The following is a 909-nucleotide window of genomic DNA, read 5'->3' on the forward strand; positions in this document are numbered from 1 at the left end:
CTTGAAAAAAAACACGTCATCCAATATTATTATACTTGTAGTGTTTTCAATATAACGTGTTCTTTCAATAGACAAAATATGAAAGGCGAATATTTGCGTGTTCCCCACTCAAATCTCACAATAGATGTTCGATCGTTTACAGTTCGCGCATTGAGAGTAGTTGTTCACTTTTTGAAATTGGAATTAAAAAAGAATTTTTTTCAGATTTCTTCTCTGTTATTATATTCACATTTACCTGTTTTTGTTGAACAAAAATCAAAGCAATACAAAACATGTGAATTTTTGAATTACAAACATTCATCCCAAGGATGTCTTTATGGATGGTGTTTTTAGTAGAAATGTAAACAATAGCAATCTCGAGCTGTATGCCTGCTCTAGTTCCGGTTAGAAAGTGTGCAGCTGCTTACTACATGTTGTTCTACGAGGCGATATTTTCAAACGGATAATTTTATTTTCAATAAAAGAAATAAATTAGATATTTTCTGAGCTCAAATCTGCAGTATTTCCTAAGATATTAATGTTATTATGTAATTCAATGCAAAAAAGATTATGAATGCAAAAACGCATTCTTTTTTAAGACGGCGGAGCCTTCGGAAAATAGCCTTGAAATAAAAAATAAGATAATCTTGCCCCTGAAAATATTCACTTGACTTCAATGAAACTAATTCGATAAAAGGTAAATATGAGAACAAAGGGAGATAAGTCGCAAAGAATACTCCTGAAACTTTAGTAAGAGTGTGGGGATAGCAGTTATCGACACTGCCAACCCTCATCTATTGAAAGGCACTTCAAGATTGAATCAAGTTAGCACGAAAAGCAAGTAAATGAGACTGAGAAGCAGCTGCGTGGAGAGGACAAGGACGCAGTCACAAATAGCAAGTCAACTGTTAAATGTGAACCTTCCATCGA

The sequence above is a fragment of the Parasteatoda tepidariorum genome, chromosome 2 (genome assembly GCF_982258835.1).
Source record: "Parasteatoda tepidariorum strain Cologne lab strain chromosome 2, Ptep-v5.0, whole genome shotgun sequence".
NCBI lineage: Eukaryota > Metazoa > Arthropoda > Arachnida > Araneae > Theridiidae > Parasteatoda > Parasteatoda tepidariorum.